A 17,129-nucleotide genomic window follows, 5' to 3' on the forward strand; every position below is an offset into this window, starting at 1 on the left:
GTCCTTTGTAGGGACATGGATGCAGCTGGAAACCATCATTCTTAGCAAACTATCACAAGAACAGAAAACCAAACACCGCATGTTCTCACTCATAGGTGGGAACTGAACAATGAGATCACTTGGACTCGGGAAGGGGAACATCACACACTGGGGCCTATCATGGGGAGGGGGGAGGAGGGAAGGATTGCATTGGGAGTTATACCTGATATAAATGACGAATTGATGGGTGCTGACGAGTTGATGGGTGCAGCACACCAACATGGCACAAGTATACATATGTAACAAACCTGCACGTTATGCACATGCACCCTAGAACTTAAAGTATAATAAAAAAAAAATTTTTTTAAAGGGCATTAATCCTATTCATGAGGGCTCTACCGTTACAACCTCATCTAATCCTAATTACCTCCCAAAGACCCCGCCTCCCAACATCATTCCACTGGGGATGGGAGGTTTCAACATACGAATTTTGGGGAGAAACAGTCCGTAACAGCTGGTTAACTCCTACAACTCCGGAATTCAGTTCACGTATAATTTCTTGCAGAAAACTTTTCCTGATTTCATCAGTCAGAATTAGTACTCCATCTCCATGCGATCTTATAGTGTTATGCGCCTCACTTGTAACATAAAACTTTTTATTTTGAATTGTGATAGCTTACTTCTCTTAAAATGAGCTAAAAAACAAGGCTAATGCAGTGTGTTGATTGAATGAATGAAACCTGAATCCTCACCTCACCTCTGCTCCAGACTGCTGTTTTCTGAGGCTTATCTGCTTTCCATGTCCTTTGTAATTGTAAGACACAGGTTTTGAATGACAGGTGATTTCTAGTTTTCCTTGGCTTTTTCTTACATCAGTTTGGAATGTCCAAACATTTTATTCAGTAATACTTTTGCCCATTTACACTTGTATTGCCTATTACATGCATGAAATAGTATTCCTTCTATAAACCATTATCTCTCCTTGGTGAATAAGCTTGCTAATTATGAAATCTCCATTTGTAAAAAAATCAGGGCACATGGGGTCTTCAACTGTATGTATAATGCTTGATTTCTTAAGTTGGGGGAGGTACAGAGGGGTATATGTTATCTATACATATTTTAAGTTTAAATTGTTTTGTCAAAATATAAAAGTGAGTATTTATATTCTTAACATTCATTATAGAGAATATAAAGAAAACTAAGTTTTCTACAAAAATGCCTTGTGGTTGGGTTAAATCTGTATACAGTTACAGAAAAGGGATAAAAGTATCAGTTATTAAAACACAGATACATAGATACAAAATGTTATCCTGGCAGGATTTATATGACAGATGGAGACTAGAACCTTAGGTAATCTATGGGTCTTCATGAATGAAATCAATTAAATTTAGAGAAGCTATTTATTGTCTGAGAGATAAAAAGGTAATTAGCAATTAGAAAGCAGTCTATGGGGGTTCTGGTTATAACACAGTAATGGGTGGATTTCTGGGACTTGGCAAAATGGTGGATGGCTTATATCTTATCTTTTTCTTTCTTTTCAAATATACCTAAATCTCTTGCTGAGCAATTTCTGGACTAAGGGGTAGGAAATCTGCTTTGAGCTAACTCATATCAGGTTAGTAATATATCCACTTCCTGAGACAGGAAAATCAGGTTATATATTTGAGGGAAGTAGACCGAAAAACAGAGAATGAATGACAGCCTGGATTTTTTTTTTTCAAATTTATATCCTCAAGCGAGAGTCTTTGTTTCTTGTTGCTTCTTTCTGTAATGATGACACCCACAAAGAGAAAAATAAATGCTTTTTTTCTAGTTAAAATGTACATTACTCCTACTAGTTAAGTAGCAGTGAAAACTGTCCTTGTTTTACTCAATAGATAAAGCAAGTTTACAAGGTGAGAAAAATTTCTCCGCCATTTGAATGCTGTGAAATATATTTTTAAAAGTGTCACAGAAGGAGGGAAGCTAGTTTGCAGGCTCACACATTGGGCTTCCATATTTCTGGTGTCACAAATAAAGTCACTTTTGAGTAAGATAGCTGGTGTTGGTAGAATGTTCTGAGGGGATATCACTCATTTAGTTAAAATCTAAGTAGGTCATATTCCACTACATTGAATATCACTCCATACAAAAGCTCTGTACAACAGTTTTCCAAGGTGCAGGCACTAATCACTTTTAAAAAGTAACAGAATGTGGTAAAATACCAGGAAAGAGAATTGGGAATCCTTGGAATATTTGAAATAGACTCACCTAGGTGATGGGTTGCTAGGTGCAGCAAACCACTGTGGCACACCTTTACCTTTGTAACAAACCTGCACATCCTGCGCATGTACCCTGGCACTTAAAATAAAAAATAAAAATAAATGCTCAAATGGAAATCTGTTCTAGTTAAGAAGGGCATAAAACAAGTAAAGCTATCACCAGAGAGTTTATCAGTTTGGCATGGTTAACAAAAGGCAATACGTTCTTTTGGAAATATTTAGTTAATTAATTGAAATTAAACCTAGTTGTGCACCTAGCTTTTCATTTTATCCTATTGACTAGTCTTTGGAGTATTTGTTACCTATGAATTATTTTGGCCTTTAAAATCAGTTCTCAAAATTATGTGGAAACTTTCTTCTGTTTAGGAGAGTGTGTATGTCATTAGTGATTTGTGTTGCAGAGTTTAGTTTTCCCTGTTAAAAAATGAGTCTATCGATCTAGCAGCTTCTGCAAGTGTTCTCAAGCATGGCTGGATATCAAATTGCCAGTGAAACTTTTTAAACCTATAACTGTCCAAGCCCCACTTCTCATCCCAATCAGAATCTCCAGGCACAGGGCCCCACAATCTTTTACCGTCTAACCAGGCTTGAGAAGCCAGAGAAGTCCAAGACACACTGACAAAGGTGAAGTTTTCTCTAAGCGATAGTTTGATCACCTTGATAAATAGTGAGAGAGAAAAGCTGAAGCAGGGTTATATCACCTGGTTTGAAGAGATGAGAGATGAAGGTTTTGGAGAATTCAGCACTTAAGAATCTTGAACTACGGCGGTACACTATTGGGTAATAAGAGCTTGGCTATGCTGAACGACAAAGGTTCTAGCTGACCAGTTCGAAAACACTGAGTCTTTAGGTCAAATTTGAGAGAAGATGACAGGGCCAGTGGGAGTCCTAACTTCTTGACTCTGGAATTACTGACAGAAGAATATTTGGATAGTGTTTAAGATCCCCAAAGCATATTATTTTACAACCTCTTTAGCTTATGCTTGAATTTGTGCTGTGACCGTTAGCTCCCTGGATGTTTACCCCACATACTTCTTTCTGAGCTAGCCTGTGTAGTTCTACAACAGACTGTTACATTTTGAGAAGCAGGGACCACTTATAACACTTCTCTGGCCAAGAGTCTGGCACCGCGCCACTCAGACATACACACCCAACCCTTTAGGATTAACGTAGACACAGTGTTCTCTTCCATGGCCATTCCGTCTCCACTTTCGGCTCCACACTCCAGTCACCAAGTTGGCATGATTGCTGCTCCATAGCCTGAGGGTGGGTAATGTGGGGGGATTAAACACACCTTCCGTCAGCTGGTGCCCAAACTGTAAGCATAACTAGGACAACCCAAGTAGCCAGTCACAGGAACGCTTCTCATCAGTGGAAGGACAAGAAAGGTGCAACTTTCAAATTACGTGGAGCTAGGGCTACAGCCATTACTTTCGGACAGGTGCAATTCAAAGCGTGATCCTCCGACCAAGAACATTGTCATCGCCACCTAGGAGCTTATTAGACATGCATGATCTCAGGTCCCCATCCCAGACTTTCTGGATCAAAATCCGCATTTTAACAAGATAGTCAAGTGATTCTTATTTATATTATAATTTGAGAAGTCAATTGATCTGGTAATTCATCAACTGACTGCCACTCAGCCCCCGAAAACTGAGACTCAAACCTTTATGCCACCTCGCACCCGCTCTGCTAGGTAGCAACCGAACCCCCAGGGACATCGGAGCGGGCGCTGCCGAGGGCAATTTGGTGATTGGCTGGTCTCACCACGTGACTGGAGCTGAGCCTTCTGTGCGACCGGATTGGCTGTTGCAGACGCTGACGGACAAGGCTGGGGCGGGCCAGAGCCCAGTCGGAGAGGCGCGCGCTGGGGCCCGAGGGGCGAAGGCGCGAGTGCGCGAGAGCGCGTGCGCGAGTGGTGGGGCTTTCTCCTGAGCCGTCGGAGGGAGCCGGAGCGCTTCTCCCGAGGTAAGCGGCGCTGCGGGGCGGCCCCCAGTCCCTCCCATGCTGGGTCCCGGCAAGCGGGTTAGGCAGGGCTGGGCGGGGCGCGGGGAGGTGTGGGGTCAGCTTGCCCCGGGAGCCCAGCTTCGGGGAGGATGCAGTCCCGGTTGCCTTGGTTTCCCTTTTTCTATCCTCTCAGGCACCTTCCCATCCTCCCCACTGCGGTGACGGGTCTGCCCGAGGGGAGTTGCCCACCTGGCAGCCCTGCCTCCGCCTTTGTTTCCCGCCCGGAGGGTTGCTGGCATGAACCCTCTCCCCAGGTGGAGGGTGCGGGTGATGGGGCGCGGGCGTCAGGGGCGCTGGACCTGGGTTGGGGCCGAGGAGGAGGTGGCTTTAATGCAGGGGGACCTGTCACATGGGAGAACGAAGAAGAAATGTAGTGTCACTTTGGCCAGCCCGTAAGACTCGAACTAATCCCGCGGCCGCGAGCGAAACCGAATTTCTAGCGCAGCTGTGCGAAGAGCCCTCCTGCCTAGATGCCGGCGGCCTCGCCGGGGACGGAACCCCCGTGCTGCCCGGGAGGTTGCTCTGCCCGCTGGACCTGGCGGTTTTCACCCCAGAGTTTCAGCGAAATTGAACGCTTTGAGCCTGCTGGAGGAATCCAGAGATTCGTTCAGAGGCTATTTTTTTTTTCTTTTTCTTTTTTCTAAGCAGTTGGGCACCGGTGGAGCCGGTCTAAATGAGGCTACAAAAAGGAATTTCAGATGTAGCGTAACTGAGGACTGGTAAATGGTGAGGAGGGAAATGCCTGCAGTGAACTGCAGACCAGACCATCACACTGAGATTCTTCCTTAAGAAGATAAGGTTTTTTTCAGAGGAAGAGTTGTAGTTTCTGTAAACAGGTTTTCCTGGGGGTGCTCAGGAGGGTAATTACTTATTTTCAGCATGTTACTGGGTTGTGGGGAGAGGGAAGGCAGGGTCTAAACTAAACCTACTCAGACTTCCTTAATTCTTTGAAAAGTGTGTGCTTGATGAAGACCATTTGGCTGCCAAAAGAGGTTTGTATGGGAGTCCGGGGGAGACGGATTGTTGCCTTTAAATCATACTTTAAAAGGGGGAAGGTGTGTCCAGGAACTTAAGAGCAGGTTGAGCTGTGCAAGGTATTCCCTGCCTCTCCTCCATTTCCCCAGACAGCTCATAGGCAAACAAAAAGTCCCTTCGATTTTCCACGGATTAACTTCTTGATTTGTTGAATACACCTGGTAATCGACTCAGTAAGAAATGGTTCAACTAACTCATTATGAAGATATTACTGTGTTCTGGAGTTTCCACGTAATTCATTCAGAACTCTTTCTGGTATGAGATGGGCAAGGGTCTCACTACCTTGTCCCTTGGGGACATCCTGATACCTTCAAAGCCCTTTATAGCTCTTAACATTTCCTGTACAACATCATGTTTCTTTAGGAAACGACCTGATTTCAAACCTCTAAAACACACCCCATGCCTGTGAAATGCCTACACTTGCTAATAAATCAGTTTACTAGGCAAGATAAAATTTTTTTTTAAAGAGGGAACACCTAAATTTGTTAAGGGGATCAAATTCAGGTTTATCAGCCACAGCAAATCAACTTTTGTTGGTTTTCTGAGATGAATGAAAGTAAAAGAACAAGTTGCTGCAAAGCTCATTCAGAATATCACAAATGACCCTAGTAAAGTGAAATATAGGTTGTCACCTGATAGACTGTCACACAAACCAAATTAGTGGGAATAATTTAAAACTTTATCAGAGTTGGGTTTTTTTGTTTTGTTTTTTTTTGTTTGTTTGTTTTGTTTTTGTTTTTTTTTGAGACAAAGTCTCACTCTGTCACCCAGGCTGGAGTGCAGTGGTGCGATCTCGGCTCACTGTAACCTCTACTTCCTGGATTCAAACTATTCTCCTGCCTCAGCCTCCCCAGGAGCTGGGATTACAGGTGTGTGGCACCACGCCCTGCTAATTTTTGTATTTTTTAGTAAAGACTGGGTTTCACCAGATTGGCCAGGCTGGTCTCGAACTCCTCACCTCGTGATCCACCTGCCTCAGCCTCCCAGAGTGCTAGGATTACAGGAGTGAGCCACCATGCCCGGCCAGAGATTTTTCTTTTTTTTTAAGTGGCATGGAGTAGAGGGGAGAAAAGAATGCTGAGGGTAAGTGGCATGGTATGCACTTTTATTTTCAGAGGAAAGAAACTCATCTTTGTTCCATAAACCACAGAGGGTATGCATTGTTTGTTTGGCCTGTGGAAGGGAGGCCGGGATTTTGAAAAGGTTGGAAAACACTGATTAGGTTATGCAAGGGACAACAAAAAGATTGACAGGCTTAGTCCATCTAGCAACATACTTCAGTGACCTATAGGACAAGGTTTTATTCTCTGATTCAATAAAAGCCCACTAGTGTTGCTTTCAAAGCAACAACAAAATCTTTTCCTTTCTGTCGTTTCTGTCCCCTGGGTCAGGGACGGGAAGGATAGAGAGTGAATGAGAGAGATTAGAGTCCGACCTGCATGCCTAAGCAGTAGAGTCCTTTGAGGAGGATCTGTGTCACGTTGTGTAAGTATAAGAGCCTTCATATTGAGAGGGATCTGAGCACCTTCCTTAGGACAGATACTGTAAGATACAGCTGGATAACAGTGCCACAGGTGGGGGCACTGGGTGAGATCATCTGATAGGGAAGCATTGGGGAAAGAGGAGAGCCAGGAAATGTTTAATTCAGTAGGGCTCTGCTGCCTGCTTTTGGATACTTGAGGAGGCATTTCAAGGCAGAGCTGCCTCATTGGCTAGCCTGGCTGGCTTTATGTGGCTTCCAGAGGACCTACCATTCACACGATGAAAGCTCCTGTGGTAGTTACATGTCTCAGGTTGTAAGCATCAGTTATGCTTGTAATATGCTTGAGAAAAGAAGGGCTCACAAAGACCTAAATCTAGGCTGCTGTTCCTTCAGGTTCTTGGCTGGTGTCACCCACAAGGCTCCCAGAAAACAACTTGTACCCTCCTTACCAGTAGATGGCACTGCTGCCTCTGGGAAGTCCTGGAGGAGCTGAGCTATGGAGCTGGCAAATCAGCAGTGTGTGTAGCCTCTAGTCAGAAAATTCTGAAAGGCTATGTCAGCCCTCAAACAAAATCTCAAAGAAAATAGTTCTGAAAGCCATAACTGTTTACATAAGGTAGGAATAATGTGTGTCATGGGGATTGAGGAATGGCTGTGATTACATTGACTGTACATGCATGTTTCTGAAGGGAAGAGGCAAAGAGTAAACTGACAAGCATCATAGCATAGGTTATAAATGCACCCGACATACATATCGTTGGTTAATTAAACATAATAATCACGATTTGATGAAAATTTCCAACAACTTCATCGTTTCTAATTACTTGCATGTGAAACTAGTCTACACGTATGGATGGGACTATGGAAATGTACATGTGAATTTTAAACCTGAACAGTAGCTGGTACGTACATGCTCTGAAGATAGCAGTGAGAGTATTAGTAAAAATAATGCTGATAAAGTAGTCACTGTATTTCAGGGCTGTCCACAGAAGATAGGTCAAAATAATTCTTAATTCGTTTCTTCTAAAACTTGAAAATTCCTAACAGATGTTTTTAGATTTTCTTAGTTAATGCTGACCTTTCAATATTATATTAGCAGCCCCAAACTTATGCTTTGGTTTTAATGATGATGTTAGTCAGTGTTAATTCATCCATCCACCTATTTTGAAATAACTGTTCTTTGTTCTCTAGCTGTTGTTTACTGTTCTTTGAGATGGGAGGATTGTAGTGTGTAATGAGGGCCCCAGCTTTGACTCTGCCTGAGGTATAGGATACTGCTTCTAGGTGCCATTACCCCAGTCACCTGCTGCTTTATGTGGTTCTCATCCTACGGCTTAGGTTATCTGAGGTTTCTTTCTGTCTCTCCAAGTGAACTGATGAGCTTGTCTTTACTATCAATGCTGAATACTAAAATCCTGCTTGTGCTAGGTAGCGGTAGGCCCAACAGTCCGTTAACGCCACCTTATTATGTGACTAAAAATAAATCTATTCACCTTTCTGAACCTTACTTTTCTCACTTGTTCACTGAGATTGATGAGATAGTGGATGTCTCTTAAAATCTCTTCCAAGTCTAAAGTTCTATGGTTAGGTGATTCTCATAAGGTATTTCTGAAGACTCTAAAAATTATTTAGAAAATATATTCATACTGTGAGCTTAGAGCAAAAAGACGTCTTGCTAATGTTTCTTCCCAGAGAAATGGTTGTGCATTATTTTAGGATCCTAACTGTTCAGAGTAGGAAGAAACCCTTGAAGATTATTTAACTTAACCTTCTCAATTTATAGACAGTTCAATTCAGAGATGAGTGACTTGACTAAGGTAACAGCTAGTTAGTGGCAGAGAACTGGTTAGAGGACTAGGATGCAAGCTCAGGACTCAATATAGTTTTCCCTTCTCCAATGCTGCTTTATTTCATCTGCCATCAGGTCACAGAATATGCTGTGTCTACAAGGCTGGGGCCAAGAAAATTTTCTGAGTAATTTCTTAATGTAGGGCTTTAAAGCAACAGCAATGAATAGCTTTGAGTTTTGGCAGAAATTCAAGGTCAGGCTTCTCTTTGCAGCGCATTCTTTTCTTCACTGATTGATCGTGAGCAGGATTTTTTACTGTGCATCTTTAGGCTTTAAAAACTTTTCTGCATATGCTGTTTCTTGTAAGGAAAAACTTTCATTATCCTAGAAGAATCATTCCTCAATCAGATGTTCTTAAGTTGGGTTCATGGACTCCCCAGCATCTCTCTGGATAGGAGAATCTTTCGTATAATTCACTTCCTTTGTAATCTTATGTATTTTATCTTATTCATTTCACACGTAATTCTGAGAAGGGGGTCCTTAGGCTTCAAGAGACTACAAAAGAGGTCTGTGGCACACACAAAAAAAATAGGGTAAGAATTCTGAGTTCTTGTCTGAGGAGCTGAAAAACATTAGGGTGGAGGAGTGTTAGGGGTAAGGTATGGGGTAAACTTATTGAAGTTCATAGGAACATTTTTACCTTTTAACAAATTGCTCACTAAATGATGCTAATAACATTTTGCCCATCTTAATAATGTATATGCGAGTATTGATTTCCATTTATCATTCCTTCCTCAATAAGTACTCTCCCCTAATCTTAACAAAACACTTTCAAATTCATGTTGCTTTATTGGCAATGACACCCATACTAAGAGGCTCCCTTCTCCCCCAATCTGACTTGATTTCCAGATGTTCAGTTCCTTTCTAATTCATGACTTGGAGTTTTTGACTTCTGAGGTACGACACCTCATGTTCAACTTTAGGCTCCTAGGACCCACCATGATCCCAGAGATGCAAAATAATTTACATGCTAGGAATTTAAAAAACTCTTTAGGTTCCTTTATTTGTACCCAGGGTTTACCACAGAAATTGCTGCTCCTCCTCGGCTAATCATTTTCCTTTTCTATTTGCAATCCCAAATTCTCTCTTTTCCTAATTGTTTCCAAATAGGAGTGACTGGGAGTTTGTATAAATTGGAAATAAAATCCTTGTTTAAAATGCAAATGTTTTGAATTTTGAGGAACATTTGCTCAAAAATTTCTTGCTTTGTGTCTTGTGACACCTTGCCTGCTTTTGGTACCATAGTGACCCATGTTGGTGAATTCACCTGCTGGCCCCTTTTTGGCTATGTATCTTTTTGGCCAAAGTAATATTTGTTCTTGCTTTAGTAGAAGAATAAAAATTATCTTTTCTTCTTTAGAAGGTGATAATTGGGTTTATGTAATAACCTAATTATGTTATGTAATGTCAAATTTCTGCATTCTAATCTCAGTATATTGCTGAGTTATTGTGAGATTTTGGGGGCATGATTGATTTCTCTGAGCTTGTTTCCTTGTTTGGAAAATAAGGGGAGAGAGTAGTGACTACTTTAATTGTTTCCTGTTCCAAAATCCTGTGACTCTAAGAAATTGTACCTGGTACCCAGACTAAACATATCCTAAAAAATGCTGCCTAGGGGCCAGGCATGGTGGCTCATGCCTGTAATCCCAGCACTTTGGGAGGTCAAGGCCGGCGGATCACGAGGTCAGGAGATCGAGACCGTCCTGGCTAACATGGTGAAACTCCATCTCTGCTAAAAATACAAAAAATTAGCCAGATGTGGTGGCGGGCGCCTGTAGTCCCAGCTACTTGGGAGGCTGAGGCAGGAGAATGGCGTGAACCCAGGAGGCAGAGTTTGCAGTGAGCCGAGATCACGCCACTGCACTCAACCTTGGTGACAGAGCGAGACTCCGTCTCAAAAAAAAAAAAAAAAAAAAAAAAAATTGCTGCCTACTTGGGAATTTATTTATAATCAATTAGTGCCAGGATAATAGTTCTTTATATCTGCAAATGATTTTATGGTTTTCAAAAAATATTCTCTAATCCTTTATCTATTTTCTACTCAAAATGCCAAAGGACAGCAGCATGAGTATTATGTGGGAGCTGGTTAGAAATACAGAATCTCTGGCTTCACCCATGACCTACCAAATCTGAACCTACATTTTATCAAGATGCCTAGAGGATGCACATGCACCTTAAAGTCCAAGAAGTTGGTGACTCGTGCCTGTAAAACTGGTGCTTTGGAAGGCTGAGGCAGGAGGATTGCTTGAGGCCAGGAGTCTGAGACCACCCTGGATAACATAGTGAGACTCCATCACTATATACATTTAAGAAGAGATTAGCTGGGCATGGTGGCACATTTCTATAGCCCTAACTACCCAGGAGGCTGAGGTGTGAGGAACACTGGAGCTGAGGAGTTTAAGGCTGCAGTGAGCTGTCATCACACAGTGTACTCTAGCCTGGGCAACAGAGTGAGACCCTATCTCTTAAAAAAAATTCTGAAGTGCTGTTTTTTTTTTTTTTTTTTTTTTTTTTGAGACGGAATCTTGCTCTGTCGCCCAGGCTAGAGTTCAGTGGTGCAATCTCAGCTCACCGCAAGCTCTGCCTCCTGGGTTCACATCATTCTCCTGCCTCAGCCTCCCAAATAGCTGGAACTACAGGCGCCTGCCACCATGCCTGGCTAATTTTTTGTATTTTTTAATAGAGATGGGGTTTCACCATGTTAGCCAGGATGGTCTTGATCTCCTGACCTTGTGATCTGCCTGCCTCGGGCTCCCAAAGTGCTGGGATTACAGGCGTGAGCCCCTGTACCCGGCCAATTTTGAGTCTATGAGAGAGGAACAGTCTTTTACAGCTGAGGAAACTGAGACTCAGAGTAGTTAAGTAACTAAGTCAAGGTTACTGTGCTTGTGTCTCACTCAGAACCCTCTACTCTAAACTTAATGCTGTCTTCGTGATTGGGCTGGAGTCACTTTTGTATGATGGAGTCTGGTCACTGCCCTGCAGCCCATTAGGTTAAGTGTGACTGTGTAATTGAGTTTTAGCCAACCAACAGAATGTGGTGGAAGTGGAAAAGTATTGTGATCCACTTCTAGGAAAAAAGCACAGAGAATGCGCATGCAAGTTTCTTCATACTGTTTTCCATTCTTAGCTGACTGGAATGGAGAGAACCCATAGGGCAACATTGAAAATTATGTTTTAAACATGGCAGGACTTTTGTCAGCCTGGGTACCTGGATCACTGCATTAGGTCCACCCCACCGACATGTTCAACTGTCCAGTATGCATACATGAATCAGAAATAAACTTTTATTGAACTTGAGCTATTATACATGTTTGAGTCTATGTGGTAAGCACTTAGTCTATTCTCATATTTACTTCAACAGTGACTTGGGACTTGAAGTTGTGGATCCTTTGGCCTAATGCATTTTTTCATTTTCATCTTTGCCAGTTGGTGATAGATTGGTGGTCATCCAACATGCAGAAATGAATGGGCAGTGAAAAGCAGCAGAGCCGATGGGTCATGAGGATGTAAGTGCGTTTGAAGGCTTCCACACCCTCTACTCCAGGGTAAGGCAAAGGCATTCTCTGCCATTGTTTTTCTTGCTTTTCCAATTCATAGAGGCTCTTGTCTCACCTGTCTCTTGGAGTCAGTGCAATATGATGCCCTGTCTGTGAAAGGCTCCTAAAAGCCTTTATTGATTCAACTCATAGATACCATGCAAAGCAGCAGTTATGAAGAGAAAACCATGACAAAGGTGATGGGATGGAATCTATGCATGGAAATATTTCAAAACAGGAATTTTTAGTGAGTTCGTATAGGGTGTGATTTACATGGGAGGGGCTGTTGAGCCCTCTTGAAGTGCACTGCAGAGATGGGAACCAGGCCTGATTATCATTTCCTTATAGCCACGCCATGTGTTAGGTCTGGTAACTTCTATTTCCCTCACCTACCATCTTCCTTCTTCATTGATTACTCTGCTTAACTTTTTCTTCATTAATCACTTTTTTAGTGAAGGAAATAACTTCTCAAAGTGTTGAAAATTCCAGATTTGGTGGATAATAGCACTGGCAAAGCACGTGGTTTTGCCTGTTCCATTTTATTTTATCTAGCATCACTAGAAGTCACATGCCCATTCATGCCTCATCTATTTGCAGTCCCTCATACAATGCATGTGGTCACTGGCAACGTTATAACCAAAACTAGCTTTGAATTTTCACTTGTGCTGTAGATTTTTGAGACCAGAAGGAGAAATTCACTGTTTGATGTGGAAAGGACATCACATCCTTTCTGAGCTCTCCAACTTCTAGAGCTTAAACTACAACCAGACTCCTTGAAGAGAAAATTATGATTCAAATAAATCGAAGAAAAGCTGAGGATGGTTAGGAACGAGGGATAGGAGGTTAAAGAAACATACTTAGCTGAAAACTGAAGGGTTCTTTTAAGCAGCTTGGCTCAATACTGCTGAACATTTGCTAGATAGTGTCCCATTATCCCGGCTCAGACAGAGGGCACCCAGAAAAGGCTGTTATCTTTAGGTGCCTCATGTGGCTCAGTAATGAGTACAATTTACTGAACAAAATAGACAATTAGAGGATGGAGATCTCTGGAGATTCTAATAAGTGTACATCATTATTGCTCTAAAGTGATGCATATGCTTGGAGATAAAGCAAAGAAAGGGCAGCTGCAAAGTACATCAGGAGAAGGGTCCAGGTGAGCAGCCAGATGCCGACTATAACTCACCACCTGGAGGTTGCTAAGAAAAGGGGTTGGTTTTAGTTAGATTTTCTCATTAAAAGAAAGGAGCTGGTCTTTGCTAGCTTTGCTCAATTTCCTCTATATCCTGTATATCCTCTGTTTTAAAACTATATCCTGTATATCCTCTATTTTAAAGGTAACTAAAAAGTATAGCATGTCAGAAATAGCACTTGGCCAGTATGTTTCTGTGTAAATACTATACAAGGACTACATTGTGGAGGGAGCCATTCTTTAATTATTGATTTGGGGCCAAATAAAGTAATGCTAGAGATGCCAGTGGACCAGAGTTAGTTTCTCAACCTTGCACTATTTATTGACACTTTGAGCCAGGCAATTCTTGTGTGGAGTGTCCTGTGCATTGTAGGATGTTCGGCAGTGTCTTTGACCTCCACCCATGAAATGCCAGAATCTCCCTCCCTGATTGTGACAATCAAAAATGTCTCCAGACATTGCCAGATGTCCCCTGGAGAGCAGAACTGCCCCTGGTTGAGAAACACTGCTGAAGGGATAGAGTGATTTAATCTTGCTCTGAAGTTCTCTGGTATCGAATTTTAATCATTTAACTTCATTTTGTTTCACTTTCCCTATCTGTAAAATATACACACATAAATAGCTAAATAGTCTAATGAAGTAATGTACATAGTACTGTGTAACTCCTTGGGGACTCTGTCAATTCTAAGAAGCGATACTCGTCTTCCCTAATTTCTAGGACCCAAGGGTAATTCTTAATTCTTTTGATGGCACTAACTGAGGAACTGTGGGGGTTTGAAGAAGGGCGAAGGTCTGTGGTATGGGAAGTAATGAAGAGTGCTGGATTCTGAGTTTATTCAAGGGCTTCATGTTCTGGTTCATTGTGATAATATATTCTGGATGAATACTTTCCTTTGCAAAGTTAAAAAAACGGAAGAGTGGATGAGGCAGAAAGAAGGCTGTTCAAAAGAGCAGTCAAGGAAATTGCATTTGACAAGGTGATCTGCTAATGTTAAAGTGACTCATGTATTACTAGACCAAAGGATGTAAAGAAATAGCCTCCAAAGAAAAACTATCCTCCCAAATGACTGCTGGTCCAGATCAGTTTTTGCAGACAATACAATAAAGACCAGAGAATGTTTGGAGATCAGTGTTTATTCTAGAAACTTTTACATTTCTGTTTCTTCTCTTCTTTAGGAATATGGAAAGGGGTTATCTTTAATATATGCCATTTGAATTATAAATATAAATGTTTTAATATGACATGTTCTTTTGACAGTCTTCTAGTACTATGTGTTGGAATGGTCAAAGAGGCTATAATTCTGACCTAGACCTGAAGTAACCTACATTATTTTAATAGAAAGGCTCAGTTTAACTCTAAAACAGGGCCAGTGCAGGGATTAGATGTAAACTGTCTTGGCAGATTTGCATTCCTCCTTGTTGTGTTTCTGGTCCCTGTGATTTATTAGACTTGCTTACAAAGTTTCCAACAAATATACTATATTTTGAATCTACTGTGTAGAGAAGCCATCATGGATAGCCTTGTTTATTTGCATTCTTCATACATTTTTAGTCCTAGGTGTTAAGCAAAACTTATAAGAATGTTTAAGAAGGATTCCATGTGCCTTGAAGAAAGAGGCACTTTGGTGTAGAAGAGAGGTGAAAAGTGAAAGAAGCTCCGCTTTGTTAGGAGTAGGCTTGTGTTTGAGTGTTGAAGTTTTTATTCTAGTACTACTCAAAAGTGTGGCCTCTGAACCTGCAGCATGAGAATAATTTATACTTGTTAGAAATGTACAGAACTATTAAATCAGAATTTCTGGGAGTAGGTGTAATAATCTGTGTTTTAACAAGACTCCCATTGATCCTGATGGATGCTAAAATTTGAGAAGCATTGCTTTATTAGTGGTTTCTGATGTAGTTATTTCTTACAAATGGTGTCTGTGTGTGTTTACAATGGGGAGGGCACAGAGAAAGTATTTTTTCAGGTGGCCAGAGCATATATAAGATTTTCTTGTGAAAACCTCTTGGATCATTTTCTCCAATGATGCCTTAAGCCTTTTCCTGCATTGTCTAATACAGTAGCCACTAGCCGCATGTGGCTTTTTCTTGCTTAAATTAATTAAAGTTAAATTGAAATTCAGTTCTTCCTCGCACTAACCACATTTCAAGTGCTCTGTAGCCACATGTAGTTAGTGGCTACCATATTGGACATTGCAGATAGGGAGCATGTCCATCATCAGAGAAATCTGTTAGCACTGCTTTAGCCTGTGAAAACCCCTATTTGTCAGAAACTTAACATTTAGAATGATAGTATGTTCTTGTAATAATAAGACCTCAACTCATTTAAAACAGAATTGAGTTTTGGGCTTTCTCCATCCTGGGGAAACTTTCAGTCTGTGAGTGTATCTTGCTGAACTTTTTACCTTACTGTGGCATCTGTCTGCTACAGAAAGTGCCATGGGTACATCTCTGACATAATTAAATCCACAGCCTCTGAAATATTTGCCCTTTAATCCAAGGCTGCTGAGCTGTCTTTTTCCATTCGGTCTCTCTATGCCCTGACCCTTCATGGTGAGGCTTGTTTGTGCAAGATGTCTCTTTTGATACTGCCTAGAGCTTTACAAAGAGTCTGGAAGAGGTGGCAAGAGAATTTTCACCTCCCCTACTTCCAATTCTCAGCTTGGCTCAATAAAAGTGTTTCATAAGAGGGTATTAATACTCAGACTTCATCGCTGAGGAATTATCCCCTGAAGAATTAGTCTCTAAAGCAAGTTTTCCAACAGACATATTACAGCACAGATTTAGTAATTAAGCCCTTTGGCAACATGGAAGAATTTTCAGTTTATATTATGTATTAATATTACCGATATTAGTTGCTCAGAAATTATAATTAGAACAAATGAAAAGATGTGGAAATACAGTCACACAATTTTTAAAAGATGTAATTTAAAGTTTCCTGAGTCCAAGATTCTTGTGCATAGGAGTGGGAATGGGAATAAGGAGTTTGTGGCAATTAGTAGTATTGCTGGAGTTGAGGGGAAGGAGGTGGATAGAGCCTGGACTTGATCCCTAAATAGTCTTAACCCTACTGTTTTACTTTTGATGGATGCATTGCTTGTTCTCTTCCTGCCTTTCTTTCTCTCTTTAAAAATACTTTATTCACTCATTTATTTTATTTGAACAGTTTTAAGTTGAAGCAAAATTGAGAGGAAGATACAGATTTCCCATATTCCTCCTACTCCTACTCCCTGTACATGCATAGCCTCCCTCAATGTCAGCATCACCCACCAGAATGGCACATTTGTTAGAACTGATGAACCTACATTGACACATCATAATCACCCAAAGTTTATAGTTTACATTAGGGTATATTCTTGGTGTTGTACATTATTTGGTTTTAGACCAATGTATAATCACATGTATCCATCATTGTAGTATGTAGGTATTTTCACTGCCCTAAAAATCCTTCATGCTCTGCTTTTTCATACTTCCCACCCCTTTGTCCTTCACTAAACCCCAGGAACCACTATTTTTTTTTTTTTTTACTATGTCCACAGTTTTGCCTTCTCTAGAATGTGATGTAGTTGGAATCATGTAATATGTAGCCTTTTCAGATTGGCTTATTTTACTTAATAACCAACATTTACGTTTTCTCCATGTCTTTCATGGTTTGATAGCTCATTTCATTTTAGCACTGAATAATATTCCATTATCTGGATATACCACAGTTTATCCATTCACCCACTGAAGGACGTCTTGGTTGCTTCCATGTTTTGGCAATCATGAATAAAGCTGATATAAACATCTG

General features: G+C 41.2%; 1 protein-coding gene across 4 annotated transcripts in view; it reads left to right on the forward strand.

The window, feature by feature from the left end:
* The first annotated feature begins 4,060 nt into the window (after window positions 1-4,060).
* TMEM108 (transmembrane protein 108) overlaps window positions 4,061-17,129 on the forward strand; it is a 339,699-nt gene continuing 326,630 nt past the window's right edge. For 2 of the 4 annotated variants that reach the window (XM_017872399.1, XM_017872400.1), the window contains exons 1-2: window positions 4,061-4,208; window positions 12,044-12,162. The gene's annotated coding sequence lies outside the window, so the exon portion shown is untranslated. The remainder of the gene's footprint in view (window positions 4,209-12,043; window positions 12,163-17,129) is intronic. The other 2 variants (XM_017872401.1, XM_017872402.1) reach the window with 1 other exon arrangement.

Source organism: Rhinopithecus bieti, unplaced genomic scaffold (genome assembly GCF_001698545.2).
Source record: "Rhinopithecus bieti isolate Rb0 unplaced genomic scaffold, ASM169854v2 scaffold_7308, whole genome shotgun sequence".
Taxonomy (NCBI): domain Eukaryota; kingdom Metazoa; phylum Chordata; class Mammalia; order Primates; family Cercopithecidae; genus Rhinopithecus; species Rhinopithecus bieti.